The 16,153-nt window shown below is 23.6% G+C and overlaps 1 protein-coding gene across 6 annotated transcripts in view; it reads left to right on the forward strand.

The window, feature by feature from the left end:
• LOC114123373 (potassium voltage-gated channel protein eag) overlaps nucleotides 1-16,153 on the forward strand; it is a 190,517-nt gene that overhangs the window by 15,400 nt on the left and 158,964 nt on the right. For all 6 annotated transcript variants that reach the window (XM_027986313.2, XM_050197132.1, XM_027986316.2 and 3 more), the window contains exon 2: nucleotides 835-880. The gene's annotated coding sequence lies outside the window, so the exon portion shown is untranslated. The remainder of the gene's footprint in view (nucleotides 1-834; nucleotides 881-16,153) is intronic.

The raw sequence follows: 16,153 nt of genomic DNA on the forward strand, positions 1-16,153 counted from the left end.
AGGACCGTTAGATATTAGAGTAGATTCCACGATTCAACTTTCCTTGATTAATTTTTAAGTTCCTCACCACCCCTTTCTTTTTATTACGGCATTCCATGTCCATCTGTGTTCCATCAACTAACCAACTAGGTACTTGTCAAATGAGCTTATTTGACGTATGTTGTATAATGCTAATACGGACCCCACTTTTCTTTTTTAACCACCTATTTAGTAAACATTTTTATTTTATTTTTTCATTTATACTATAATGTTCTGTAATTTATATAGGTATTTGTTTTGAATAATTTCATATTATTATTATTTATTTATTTATTGTAAATTATATACCTATATATATATATATACATATTATATAATATATATTATGTACATGTTATTCTTACGTTTAATATACAAAAGGTCTCAGCTTTTACATATTCTATTCTATTTTAAAATTCTTCTATTTGTTTCATTTCAAAAAGACCAACTGAAATTTTGTTTGTTAAGATTTAAAATGTATTAAGTATACTATTAAGTATTACATAATATTGTATGCAAGAAACGTGTAAAAAAATAATTATTTAAAATTGATATGCCATTTATAGTTTTGCGATAACTTATTATTTATCATTATGAATTTAATTAATTATTTAAGTTTTATGTTAATTTGTTCAATATTAATTATCATACTTATAAGACTTGCTAACATTATAGATATCTACTTGTATATGGCCAGCCATTAAGATCATAAACCTAAATTAGTTATATTCATTTTAAAATAAAATAATATTATGTTGTAATTAATTATTTTAATAATACAGAATTATTCTAATAAACATTCTAATTTCGTTTTAGATTGCATTAAGAACAACAGAATAAATCGAAAAATGAGTGAATTTTGGTAAGTTTTAAATATAATAATTAAAATAATACTTAAGTAGTGTTTTATTTAGATAAAATATAATTTCACGTTAATCTTAATATTATAGATATTTATTTTAATACATAGATATAGTGTGTTCTCTGTTTTTTACTAACTATAACTATTGCTTTATTAGGCAGTTTTAAATATAATTTAATTTGATAAGTCACAAAAATTCAAATTAATTAATTAATAAATAAAAAATGGTGGAGAAAATATATATTTTTAAATTTTCGATATTAGCTAGTGATGCGTTACAAATAGTGTAGACATTTATATTATTAAAAACAAGAATGGTAACTGGTAACTATTTCATTATACAATTGTAAAACTATATATTAATTATAAGTTATAAGTTACAACATTTAAAACTTATGACCTTTGTCATGTATTAAATAAAAAAAAAATTGTTGAATCAAACAATTGAAAAATATTATTTTTTTAGTACTTTTAAATTACAACAATTGCGTTATTGATTAAAATATGAATAATATTGGTGTTAATCAATATTACATTCTAATGTATTAGGACTTGGTGTACCTTTTTTGTATAGATGGTCAAATAATTTTAGTTAGGTATTTATTTTTAAACTTTATTCAGAGATCTGTATTAAATTGAACATCTTAACAATGTATACTATTATTGTTTTCAGTAACCTCTGTCGTTAGGCGTATTTTTTTAATTATTGTAAAAATAATTTAAGCTTAAAATTAGGAATTGTAGACAGTAAGTTGTCTCTTGGACATATCGTGTCGTGGTTTCATGAAGAATATTGCTGTAAAGTGTAAATGTAAAATTTTGAGGACAGAGTATTAAGTGGCTGCTTTGTTTCTCCGAGACTCACGAACCAGAACGAGAGAGGAATACATTTTTTTTTATACTCAACAAACATTTATAGTAAATTCACCGTTGTTATTAATTTTACTCTTACAACATTATTTGGTCGTTCGTTATTTATGACCTAACAAAGCCTCGAGAGCCCCAAATTTACAAATCGGGTTTGCTCGTGATTTGTTGGATATAATAATTTAAAATGATTTTATCTCGTTATGTTTTTACTTCAAACATAATCTAATTTTCTATAATTGTGCGGTTACTCGTACATAATAATTATGTTGTGTTAATGTTAAATAATTAAAATAATATTTCAGCCCTTATTCGTTAAATTTGATATTCTTATATCCAAAATTACTAATATAATGTAAAAATATTTGAAAAATTATTAATTGTACGATAATATTATCTAATAACACATGATTTTTACCTTAGAATATTATTTTAAATTTCTAATAATTTTCTAATAAGTTTGTAAAGATCGAATAATTTCAAATAATATTACAGTTTCTTAATTTTTCATTTCAAATTTATTTAATTTTTTTTCAAATTGAATAATGAATGCCTTATTCAATTTACTTATTATGTACTTCACATATAAATATACTGGAATTATATGACTGTTATAAATTAAAAGGAATATTATGTAATATATATCTTAGAAATATAATGTTATTAACTTACAAGGATATTTGTTGAGTCAAAATAGCTAACAAATAAAGATTTACATATTTAATATTTTCTGTTCTGGACTAACTTTTCAATTCAATGTTAAACATTTATTTTCCATTATTATTTCAATAAGAACTAAATACCATGTAAGTGACTTTGTCAACCTTTCTTAACCTTACTGGCTACATTATATACATTAGCCTGAATATATTTTTTCTTGCAACAGATTTTCCATTTTTTATTCATTGAAATATATTTATTTTTTATCAGCCACCATTCTCGTCCTACGTTACCTAACATAGCCATTTCCTTCCTCGCCGTCTCATACCTTTAACATGACATAAATATCGAATTACGTTTAGATAGTATATTCTGATATTGTTACAAAATGGAAATGACGAACATTTTTCGTGCTTAAATTGGTTTTGTTTCAGTCAGATTGGTACTAGTAATTTGGTCTTTGCCATCGTGCAAATGGAATTTTTGCATTTACGCATTTTGCTCAATTTTACATCGGAGCTTTGTTTTAATAACAACCGCGTTGTTATTTTGGCCACACATTTTGTGTGATATGCACAGTGGAGTGTTGTATCATTATAATATGTTCACATATGCGAAAATGTCATAAGTGACAAATGTACCACCAAAACCATATAGGTATACACATTATATTGGCGTACCATTGAAACGCATTATTCATTAACAAAACCGCCGCGGTAAAGCGTACACAACAGACTCATGAAAAAAAAAATTAATTTTACGTATTATGTATAATAGGCAATTGTATAATATTATGTGTATGTGAAAAAAAAATACCCCCTTTAAAAATATTTATTATTTTATACTTTATGTATAATATTCCAAAAATAAAAATATCCAAAACCGTCATGTAAATTGTTTTTTTTTTAAATTTACATATTATTAGTATTTATATATAACATGATAAACACTGCGCATATATTATTATACTGCAATTCATTGGATGGTTATAATCAAGATTACGACTTATTGTGTTATTTGTTCATTTATTTTTTTGTATCTAAAATAATTAATTATTCGTTTTGCAAAATGTTCTAAATTATTATCATATTTTAGATTAGTAAAATAAAAAATAATTAATAGTTGTTTCGTATTTTACTGTTATTTACGGTTTGGTTGAAAAATACAGTGATAAATCTTTCGTCGTTGACGTTTTTGGTATTGATGCATTTTTGAAAGTATACCTTTTCGTTGACTGATCATAATATTTTAGTATTTCAAAAAAAAAAATTTATAACCACTCACTCGTAAATATCAACACTTGATTTTTCGATGCCTGACGTATAGAAAATCATCGTCAGTGGTTTCCGCGTCACTTAATAATACACGCCATTATGCTGCTAAATAGACCATAAATATATTTTTAAATATTATTTATCCACGCAAGGTCTGTAACACATACATTTTTGCATGTTTAATTTACCATTATCCACTTTCACTTTAAGCCTTTTTTCTTATCTATGTGGACATTTAGTACCTACTATTCGGACCAAACAGAATAAAGAAAATAAATCATATACAATCTTATTCATGATGTGATTTGAAAAAAATAATAATTGATAACGCTCCGATGTGTTTATTTGTATAAAAATTGTATAAAATATTATCAGGTTTTTTTTTTAGTAAATTAATTTCCTTAAAATGTATAGTACCTATAAAGTAAAGATATATTAAGATATATCATATTATATTAAATATTTAATTAAAAAGGTAAGTATATTTTTAGTTGTTGTTTATCGACAGTAAGATTGAAAATAATATAAATACTCACGGAAGTCTTTCAAAGTTGAAATATATAATATGACTTGTCAATATTTCATAGAATTATTTTTGATAAAACTTATAATTTACTATTACCTTTTGACACAGAAACACTAAATTTATATTGGTAATTTTATAAAGACTGCAAGTATTTTATTAATTTTTATTTTGATTTAATATTTTTATGCATATTCATCACTCGTGTGTCCTAACATACATGTCATGCCATTCTATTGTTGAATGTTTGTTTGTAGGATAGGGTTACTAAATCTACTTGGAGTGAAATTCCAGTTGGATATGGATTGACAGAGAGTGTGTTTAATTCAAAATGTCAACATAAATTCCATTGCTACAAACACAGTTGATGTTAATCTATCTTCTCTTTTGTTACAATAGCTTTCCACTCGTGTCTTCTTCTTTTTAAGTACAGCGATAATAAGTAATAACCATAAAGTGTTCTTTTCACTCCTCATTTGCCATAAATGTTTATTTATTAAAATCGCCTATATACGATATTTTTTTCTTAAAAAAATTATCGAAACATTCTTCACGCCTACTTTTTAGTATTTTATTTTGGTTAATTTCACTAGTTTAATGGCTAATATATATATTTAAATTAAAAACTAAAATTACTACTCATTGGTATGACATTCTCAAAATTGATTCTTGTATTACAAAATTAACGTTAATAATATTACAATAGGTATACACTGGAAATTAAAAATAAACTTGATATTTATTTAATAATTCATACCTTTGTTTTATTTTATGATATGTTATGAATATTAACTTTTGTAAGTAAGCAAAATATATTTTTTTATTTATTGTAATTTTTATTTTATTTTATTTTTAAATATATTGTAATCTTTTTAATTTCAATCAATGAACTGAACTTGGGCTTAATTCTAATCCTAACTGAACAGTCAAGTCGTTGCTCAAAAGTAAATTAATTAAGATGTAGTATTATTTTGAAGTATTTGTTATGATCATCGTTTATAGATAATTGCATTATAAGTTAATAATCTTGATACACCGTAAATAAAGTCTTTTCATTATCGATAATAATAATGTAATAACTAATAACTAATAATTAATTATCTAAAGTATATCGTAATTCAATTTAGTTATTAAAAGGTAGACAGGAAAACTAATTTTAACTGCTACTGTGATAAACATTTTATATTAACCTTAAATGTATTTTCTATTTTGTGAATTTACAATAAATTATGAAGTTAAACTTTTTCCTATTTTTAAAATCAATGAAGTGATGCTTATCAAACAATTGAATAGTTTTATTTAATTATTTGGTTCAGCTTAATTGAATGAAATGTTAATAACTAATTAAGTGCAATTATATCATAATATATTATATAATGATTAATGATAAGGTGAATGTTTTGAATTAGATAGTAATATTATTATTAGTTATTACAAATGTATTGATATAATGTTATTTATGAGTTCTGTTACTACAACTATGTGATTACTGATAAGCTTATTTCTAATAATATGTTATTACCATGTTTGATCAAAACAACAACATAAAACGATGCAGACATACACTTCTATCGAATTTGAATATAGGTATTATACCATGATTAATTTACTCTGGTTCAATTTACTTATCACTCTTTAATTATTACCATATTTTTGTCATTGTTGTTTATATTATGAAAAGATTCATGGATAAATTAAATGGGAGGTATTTCAAACTAACTAATCGTCGTTTATGATTTCTTGTTCACGGGTTATCCCACAGAGAATAATATTATCCGGGTTATCCGTATATGATTCAAACACACACATAGGTTTTATATACCTACGAATTTTTAACGATAACTAATTCCATTTAATCTGGCTAACTTACTTCTCAACTGTATGGGATATGTGACATGTTTTGATTAAGTGCAGGAAGTTCAAAGTTTTAAATGTTTCCTGTAAGAACTATAATTATATATCAAATGAAAGTGGGCGATTATTTTAGAGGATTAATTTAATACTTACGTATAGAAAAATAATGTGTATCATATTATCACAGATTGTACATGATAAGACTTTCAATGGTAATTTACTGTATAATACAATTTAAATAGCTGTTTTTCTTGAATATGCAGACAATTATACATAATATGATACCTTATTTATAAATGGTTAATAAGCTTACTGCTTAATTATATTTCGTTTGAAAACTTAAATAACCGCTAAACTGCATACCAGATTATTGGATGTACATGAGATGACTGATTTCTCACATTCAAAAAAACGTTAGCATTTTCAAGATAACAAATAAAATATGTAAGAAATAGGAGCAGTGTGGTCGAGTGAAAATCGCTATTACTCTTCGAAATGCCACTTTGAGTCTTTGGTTTTAAGTTCTTATTAATATCTCCACTTAAAAGTATAAAACTTGTGACTGTAGTAATTTCAAAGAATCTCCTGTTTAAATAAATAAACATATTAAATCAGTTCAAGTTAATTCAAGCTGAAATTCGTTAAAATTATTAAATTTTACAATTGCTAAATATTTTTGTGATAATATAGTAGAATCTCTAAATTTTTAATTCTTTGTAATATACAATATATAGATATAATGTATATTTTATATTGTATATATGTATATTAAAAATAAATTAAAAAGTTTTTTAAAACACTTCATTAAAATAGACGTCCAACTGAATATAATGTTGATTATTGATTTTAGTTTTATGAATGAGAAAAGTTAAATTCAAGAATAGTGTAAGTATACTAACAAAATACATTTGAAATGCAATTTTTTTAGTATATTTTTTTTTTAGATTCTGAGTGGAACGACGTAAATGTGTTGATTTTTAAATTGTTTGTTTTTCATTTGGTAGGTGGTTTCTTAAATAAAATTGCGTCTTTAATTGGTCTTTTTTCAACAATTTCAGAAATAGTGTTATTTAAAAATTAGTGTAAGAAACTACAAGTTTAAAGAATAGGAATATATACACGAAATCAATGTTTTTTCAATTTATTTACGAATGTTCAAATGTAAAAAATATTTCTCATTAATTGATTTTCATTATATTAATAATATTTAAAAGATATCTACTGTTATATTTACTGTTATATCTTTATTTATTTATAATTTACAGTAGAACGTTTTTTCTGTTTATACAAATATACATAAGATTAATTTAATACATGTTTATGTTTTTTCTATGATATAGTTTTTGAACGTAAATAATAAATTGATACGATTAAGTCTTTAAAACTGTTGTTTGTAATATTATTAGAATTAATATATTTCAAATTTAATTTTAGGAGTGTTAGAAGATCAAAAAGTGTAGTGAAAAAAAATAATAATAGAAGTGTAGTGTTAAATTATTATTAAAAAAGTTAGTTATACAATAAAAAAAACGAAATATAAATAAAATAAAAAGAAATATTTTTTAAGAATGTCACTAGATAACCTTTTTTGAGTCAAATTGTATAGATAATTTTATTTAACTACTATTTCAGTCTTTTAATCCCTTTAATATTTATTTTTTCACTCCTGGAAGGCTCAGTATAATAATATAATATTTGCACCTACTGTATTTTACAACTAGACTTTATGATAATTTTCTTCCATCCATTTTCCACGCTGTCATTCGATTCATTTTTCTGTATACTTGAAAGTACCGTTATTATTGCAGATTCCAACAATTTTGAGATCGTTAAAATTCACTAAACCTTTTCAGCAGGAAGTCGTCTCTTATGGAATTTGTTTTGAATTATAAAGCGAGTAATGTTCAACAATATTTTTTTATTTTTATTCACAAATTTCATAAAATATTGGAGCTTCATATTATTTTGTCATTTTGAAAAGAGAATGTATAGAAAAGGCGTTCAAATATTTAATTTAGTTATATTCCTTATTAATCTTGAGTAAAGTATAAAATGGTGTAGTTCAATTCCAAATAAATTAATTTAAGAAAAACATTTTCTTGTCTATTGTATTTAGGTGAGTATAGTTTGAATTATTTTTATAATTTGTAAACATTTATACTAACTTCAATATTTCTTATTTTATTAAAATAAAATAATTAGTCAACTAAAATTGTTTATAGATACTTGCAAATCTAATGAATATGAATAAACATTTTTTGAATATCATCACGTACATAATATAAATTATATTTGATTTGAATAAATTTAAGGTTTTTCTTGTTGATAAAAATACAAATCTTTAAATGTTTATTATTAGGTATATAGAATAAATTATTACAATTTACATTTAAATATTCTGGCACTATTTCTGAAAGATATATTTTTTTTCCTAAATTAATTAAAATTTTTCCTATAGAATGTATTTAAATAAGTTTTTAATTAATTATTGCATTGGAAGCTATTTCAATAACATTAAAAATATACTATACAATCTTGAGTTGTATTTAACTATATCGTTTTAAAATTAAAATACCTATTGCAATCATTACTAAAAATTAAAGTATTAATATAATATCAAACAGTTGACTATCTGAATCATAACTTTCTGAGTGAGTTGGGCATTAAAACAGTTTTAATTAATTTTACTAACTCATAAATCATAATATTGTAATATCAAAAATATTGAAATAATAATTTATTTCGTTTTTGTATGAAATGCAATCTTTATATTTTAGCAATTAGGTTCTTTTATATATATATTTATGCATTTTCTAAATCATTCAATCTTAATATTTACCTTTGATATTACAATTACATACTATAAATGTAATAAATTAAAGTAGTATTGCTTGATGTTTTTTAGTTTAGATTCATAATTATTATAATATGTATAAATAGTAAAATATTTTATCAATTTTTCAATTGTATGTAGGTATATATTTATGCTTAAAAAAATGCAAGCCTAACCTAACCTGTATTTATTATATTTCAAATAATATTATTAAAATCATTTCTTCATAGCAAATAGGTACAGTTACGTAATTAATGAAATTACTTCATATTTAGTTTAATAAAATATTATTTGTTTATGTTTTAACTTGCAATCATAATTAATATTTACCCTTTTAATATTAATATAATATATACAATTATATAATATTATTCAAATCGAGAAAAACAAGAGGTTTTTTATGCATACCGATTTTTATTTTTTATCCCCAATTCAACATTGGTTGGAAATACGATATCATTTATTTCGCGTTATTTCTATATGCTTAAAATAATTTTATTTACATTAGAATTCAGAATTATCAAAAACATGTAGATATGTAAAACTTTAGAATTTATATGGATTAATAGAGTGCATTTTTACACCGTTTATTATTTTTAATCCGTATTTATAAGAACGCTTTGCGTTAACAACACAATGAATTTGATAAAAAAATATTTCGTAAAATTCTTACGATCAACTTAATGTGATTTCGTAGTATTAATTCTGCGTACTTAAACCTATATATATCACTGTAATAATAATGATATTAGCTGAGTTGTATAATATAGTTAATAGTTATAGGTACTAGTTAGAGTATCGGCAGCAAATAAGTTTTCATTTCTCATTCCATATTCATGTAATAAATAATAAATATTTCGGATTGCAAGAAAAATATTTAAAAGACGACGTAATTTTGTTTTGGATTCATCTCAAATGAAAAAAAAAAATGACGGCTTAGCAAAAAAACCATTTTTTGTTATCTCACGTGGAATAACAAGGTGGTGAAGGAAAACCTCATTGGCTCGAAAACATATTTTATTTTTGCTAACGTCTAAACGCATTTTTATTCGAACAAAAGTCTATAACTAACGTTTTCTCGTAGTATACAAGCTTCTAACGAAATGATTAATCCATTTAGGTACGAAAGAATAATATGTTACCTATAGTATGCATTATAAACTATAATATATAGATTTATATTAATGTATCATAGATTATTCTGGATTTTTTTTTCAATAGATATTGAATGATTTAATTTTTAAAACATTTTTATTCAAAAGTAATTTTAATTTATTTTTATTAACAAATTATGTTATATTATCGTATTTGAATGAAATAAATTAATTCTGACTCGTCACTTTATGCACATATTACATCAATAATTCCTCAATCAAATGTTAATTATTACTGAATTACTATTTAGCATACAATTTTTAAATAAATATATTATACGACTATAAAGACTAATATTGATATATATATATATATATATATTAACTAATAAAATTATCTCAGTAATTGCCTAATACATTAAATATATTATATGAATTATGTAATGATGAGCGCAGCCAGAAGAACTTTGCATACAAATTTATAATTGATATATAATTGCATTGTGGAGGTACTATTAGTTAGAACTTTAGAAGTTTATGTAAATTGACTATTATAATAATTTGAACCAATTTTAAGTATCAGCGCGACTTGCATATATACTTCTAATTTATACTGTCCTCTAACATATTAATACACCGTTGTAGTATCTGCTTGATTTTATTATTTTTGAGATATGTTTCATGACATATTTATTACGTTTACTATCATAAAAAAAGTACCTCCAGTAGTGGATACAGTAACCAGTCATTTTTATTCTCGTTAAGTATTTAAGCAATTTTTTATATTTAAAAAGTGTTGTCAGTTGTGAAATAATTTTTAAATGTTCATATTATATTTGATTACAATTATCAAAATATAAATTCAAATACTTATTCTAAATACATTTTAAGTATGCATAATATATTATTATTATGCATATAGTAAATATGTGATAGCTTTATACCAAGCATGGACATTTTTACATATTATCTATCCCGTTCATCGCGTAAAAATTGAAATTGACCTGAATGTGTATTGAAATGTATTATATATATTATATTAAATGTATAGGTACCTACATAGAAATGATGTAACAGAATTTATCGAGGAGACGTCCGTATACAAGTCTGTCGGGTGGCAGTTTTACTGATTTTTTTTTTTTTGCTCACCCCCCTTAACAGCACACGATATAATGTAGTGGCGTAAAATGCGTAATCATTAATATCGCAAGGGTCGGGTCACCTGGCCGTGCAGGGTTCATTTGTCATGAGCCCACCGTTGACGGATATATAGCGTGCATGGGTCTGTTCGTCTCGAGTGTCCGCCACTTTCGTCGACTGTATAGCCTATTCGCCGACTGTTTATTTATCGTTATTAAATTATGGTAGAAACTATTCTTTTCCATCGAATCCCAAGACAACCAATACTGTACAATGTTATAATATTCATATTATTGTGTTATAATAATATATTCATTATAATATAATATTATTTCAGCGCTTTACGCTATTAATATCAATAGCAATACAGATTAAAATACTTAAAAGTATTACATAAAATTAAATCCAAATTCTATAAAATCAAAATATACTACCATCCGGATTAAAAATATTTGTATACCTAAATAAAGTTATATTGGTTAAAAATTTAAACTTGTAACATACCTGGGAGTTTTCGATACTTGACAAATATTTTCTAATTATTTGTATTGGCTTTTCTTATTATATATTTTCAATACCTAACTTAACGTTTGATAACTACAAATATTTCGTTCATAATATTGTTGTCTTCAATGTGTTGGTGATCTTTCATATTTTCACGAAGTAAAACCGTTTTTTATTGTTGGTGATAATAGTTTCACTGAACTTTTATTTTGCATACATTACCAATTAATATCACTCCAACTATTATTATTTTTTAAAGAGCGACAGTTATAGTTATCTTAATTAATGGAACTATTTCCAAGATTATTTGTAAAAAGTTTAATCATTTTATTTATTTTATTTTTAATGTCACGTGTGATGGTTCGAAGACTTAGAGCCGACTTAACAATTAATACAAAATGTACACTATGGATACAATATTGTACATATTATAAAGCTTAATAATGTTGTACAATCTTAATTAAAATATATTTATTTTATCGATAAGCGACGATATAATTGTGGAAAATAAATAGTTAAATTTGTATGTGGCAATGTGATGTCCAGTATTATAAAATCCGTATGTATTTTTGTCCCATGTGACGCCAAATAATTTGAATACAATTTATTTCATTTTTATAACTGTAGTGTGTGTGTGTGTGTGAAATATGATTAAGTTGTTTAGCGGGATATCATCATAGTTATCATAGTTTGTACATTACATAACATGAGTAAAATATTTAAATATGTTAATAGGTACAAGAAAATATATTTTCTCGAAATGTTGATAGTATATAATGCCATTTAAAAAGCAATATAGTTCAGAGATTAAAACGGTCAATGGAAATGTTTAAGTTTTAAACACTATTAAACCGAAACTAAATAACAAATTAAACAAAGTTTGAATCATATTGTAAAGTTGGCATTTTTAACGGGCAACAAAGTTTACGGGGTGTCAGCTAGTAATCAATAAACAAAATCGAAGCGGTCCGCAGAAAAAAAATATGAGTGAAAATATACATAATAGATCCATATATTTGCTGATCTAGGAAATATTACTAAAATCTGTGAAGTTAAATCACCAGCCTTTGTATCATATAATAATATTTATATACGACTTGGCATTTTCTAAACACATTATAAAATCTTTTTCAAAGGATCCGTTACATCAAAAAATGTATGTTTTTCAAAACACGAGTTTCCTTTGTGAGCAAGCTATTTAATAACTGTTATTTTCGACAGCAGCTTATGTGATGAATAATTTAATTATATTATATTGATTATTGAGTTCATGAAGAAAAAAATCCATTTTATTAGTCAAACACTCACTAGATACCTACAGATTTATAGCTATATACAACAAATAATATTTATCAATAGTCGACTTAAATTATACTTTAAACTAATTTAATAACGATTTATACATAATATATTGTATATAATAATAAAGGTATCTAAATACCTACATTTTGACGTATACAAAAATATTTCCCGAAGTTAGATAATAAAGAAAAGAATAGTAGGTACATACGATACGCTGCATGTATGATATTTATTTATTATTTTTAGATATTTAGTACTAAAATTACTTAAACATTTTTATTAGTTATTCCAATAATTATAAAATAATATTTTCAAAAATGTAAATTATTAACAGTATTTTTATATTTTTATTGTGTCAGTGTATATTTTCTCGGAATTACGTAAATAACGGAATTATGCGAGCTTAACATTATAACGATTAGAATCTTCGATATTAGGAATTATATCTTGTGGTTGGATTGTAATGGCTTTTACTTAATAATTCTGACACTTTTTGAAGATTTTTTTTTTTTTTTTAGTGAACTTAGTTAAAATCAACTCGTGTATACAAAAAAAAAAAGACAATTTAATGTTAAACTGAACAAAGACACAATTTTAGTATCTCATTTTTTTATGTCTATTGTATTCGTCTAATATAAATGGAATTATATGTTAAAAAAAAATAATAATAATAAGAAGAAGAAAAGAAAGAAAAAACAATACAATTTAATGATAGATTAAGAAATTTAAATAAACTGCAAAAGATATTATTAATATTAGGTATTATTTTATATAAACTATTCATAAATAATAATATAATAGTTAAATATTTAGGTAGTTTAATATTATAATTATTATTAATTTAAAATTAAAATTAATGCAAAAGGGTTGAACAGCTTCCCATCTATACCTATACAGGTACTTTACTCACATTTGTGTTTTTCTTTTTAGAATTGGCCGCGGGATGTTTTATAATTATTTAATTCGGTGAAAAATATAATGTCAAACTGAATTCTAAGTCCTTAGTCAGTTTACTTTTTATATTTATTAAGTAATATTATGTTTTTCTTAGAAAATTATGAAATGGGACATTATTTTCAACGAAATGTTCTCTATTTAAACATTTTAATGTAAGGAATAAATGTGCGTTTACGATTACTAATTCACCCAACAATAATATAAATATTCACGCAACTTTAGTACAATATCACACAATAAATAGTGAACGAGTTTGATTAATGGTAGATACATAAATTTTAGGTATACAATAAACATTGGTATTGATATTTTAGTTTCTTAGTATTCACAACTCGTGCAAATTTATAAACGATATGCATTGTTTTCTCAGTCCCATAGTTGACCATAAGATAATGACAATATCTATGCATGGTATATGGTTGATGGGTCTTTGGTCAAAACAGTTGTTCTTAGTTAAAACGAAATTAAATATGTAATAAGATAAACAAACGTAAAAATATTTCAATTCGAGTTTAATTGACTATTGGAAATTATAAATCATAAATATCGTACTCAATTTTCATCGAATTTAAATAAAAGTACTTGTTCATCTTATATTCAGTAACATTTTTAACTAGGTACATAGGTTGAAGCTTAACAACTAGTGACTCTTTGTATTGTTAAAGTGATTACAGAATTGAACCAAATAATAAATAAATAAAACTTGTGTACGTATCAGACCCGAAAATATAAGGTTTTCTTAATATTATTTTCTTTGATAAAAGAGACCTATAAAAAACTCGTAAATATTTATGTATACATATATAGAAAACCATAATTTTCTGATGATTAAAGAAAACTACGAGTTATTACTTATTACTATAATATATTCGTGGTCATTATTTCAACTAAAATCCAATATATTATCTCTAATTAAAACTATGTTTATTAAAATTGATGACAGTAATTCAATATTTTACTCGTAACATCGGCGGAGACGATCATTATTTAAACAAGTCCGTGACGAGGTCGATACGGAATCGGATTAATATTTATTGTTCTACGAGGACCGTTTAAAAACAATAACAACCAACCGATATATTTTGACATCGTAGCTTTTTGACAATTTCTAAATGCGTGGTTTTACACAAAACTCACTATTTGGAGTTATTAAATTGTTTAAACAACGTGTCCAAACTTATTATGACAGGTTTCGAAAGCCAATAAAAATTGCTATAGGAATACTCTGTCAGACGTTTATAATATCACAATGGTATCTGAAATGTTGAATTGTTCTTTATTATGGTATTACGCTATTGTTTCTTCGGACACCGAACGGAGAGAGGAATGTGTATTAATTGTTATTACAATGGTTTTGATTTGAGTTTTATGCGCATCCATTTTAGAAGGACGAGGACTCAAAAAGTAATCTATTGATTGAATATACCGAATGCTATGGTCTTGACTTAACATTTTAAAATCGTCTTGACATTCATCGTTATTGAAAAATACTGCAAGATGATTTCGTGTCTAAGTCTATATGGTGGTATTTGTTTATAATTTTAGTTTTATTTTATTTATTATGTTAAGGTTTCAGAACTGCTTTCATTTACATAGGTAATTTATTTTCCTGATGTTTTTAGAATTATTCTTATCATAATTTAAATTTAAAACCATATTTTAAAGATGCATTAATTTTTTTATCAAGAAACATTTTACTTAATTAAATATTTTATAAATAGTTTCAAATAAATTAGGTATTAAACTTATTGTTTTATACAATAATATTAAAATTAAAATAAACATAGATTTAGAATAATTAGAGTTGACTTATTGTAATAAAAAAAAAAAATACTATTTGATACATATATTAATTTTTTTTTAACTAAACAGGGTACAGCAAATAAAAAATTAAATAATAATATCTTATCTTAGTGTATAAAAAAGGGGTACTTTTAATAATATGCTTCCATTTTTATTTTACAAAAACATTTAAAATTATTTTTTAAGCCTCTTTATAACTAAAAATTACTTATATATATATATATATATATATATATATTGATTCGAAAATAATATCATGATATTCACATTGATCACTGAGTTCATAACAAGGCTATACAATATTAGATACTTTAATTATCCTTATTTATATGTGTTATAAGTTATATAATCAGCTGGATACTGTAAATTTGGATTGTGTATTTAGGTTTTAAATTTATTTTATTAAATATAAGTAGCCTTATGCATTTATTTATAATTTCAAGTGATTTGAATGAAATATAA

The sequence above is a fragment of the Aphis gossypii genome, chromosome 1, assembly GCF_020184175.1.
Source record: "Aphis gossypii isolate Hap1 chromosome 1, ASM2018417v2, whole genome shotgun sequence".
In the NCBI taxonomy this organism is placed as follows: Eukaryota; Metazoa; Arthropoda; class Insecta; order Hemiptera; family Aphididae; genus Aphis; species Aphis gossypii.